The sequence below is a fragment of the Lotus japonicus genome, chromosome 1 (genome assembly GCF_012489685.1).
Source record: "Lotus japonicus ecotype B-129 chromosome 1, LjGifu_v1.2".
Classification (NCBI taxonomy): Eukaryota; Viridiplantae; Streptophyta; class Magnoliopsida; order Fabales; family Fabaceae; genus Lotus; species Lotus japonicus.
Genome location: NC_080041.1, coordinates 126,195,354 through 126,196,133, shown reverse-complemented (window position 1 = coordinate 126,196,133; position 780 = coordinate 126,195,354). Strand labels below are relative to the sequence as shown.

At 30.4% G+C, this 780-nt stretch overlaps 1 non-coding gene across 1 annotated transcript; it reads right to left on the bottom strand.

Moving 5' to 3' along the window:
• Nucleotides 1-453: 453 nt before the first annotated feature.
• Nucleotides 454-534, bottom strand: TRNAL-AAG (transfer RNA leucine (anticodon AAG)). Its single transcript has one exon. It is a non-coding gene; the product is annotated as a tRNA-Leu (tRNA).
• Nucleotides 535-780: the final 246 nt, after the last annotated feature.

Genomic DNA, 780 nt, shown 5'->3' with positions numbered 1-780 from the left:
TGAACTGATTCCTACTCAACCCTATTTTACAATGGCTAAAAACATATTTAATCTTTAATAGTTTAATGAGACATTTATGATGAATATATAATTTTATTGGTACTTATTATACAAGATTTTCAAAGAAACTATTAATCTGGTATTTTTTATTAATATTTTATGTTTTAAAGTAACTTTTTTTCGGTCAACAAGTAACTTTTTTTTATTAATATTATATATGAAGTTACTTTTTTTTTATTATACAAGTAACTTTTATGTTTTAAACAATTTTTTTGGGGTCAAAATTTAAACAAATTATTTTTGGAGTAATGTTTCATTGCATTTCAAGTGGGCCTGGCCAAATAAAAATTCTGATATATACAAGCATTCGGTGTGAGGCCCAGTTAAGTCCATATAGGCCAAATCCAAAAAGACCAAAAAAAAACATATCAGTTTTTTTCTTTAAAAAAGAAATGTTGAGAGTGGGATTTGAACCCACGCCCTTTCGGACCAGAACCTTAATCTGGCGCCTTAGACCAACTCGGCCATCTCAACGTTATGGTACGAGTTGCTACCTTTTCTATATTTCTATTGAGATTGCAAAACCCAAGCCCATAGCTCCAATAATTATTTGTCCACACCTCTAAATTGAGGTGGAAAGAGGTGGAGGAGGAGAGATAGGAAGAAAAGAAAAAAGTAAGAGAGAGAAGGTATAAGATGTGATAGATGATAAGAGGAGAGAGATAGAAATAAAAATAGGTGAAAATGAAGTGTATAAATAAGGAGGTGTGTATATATCAT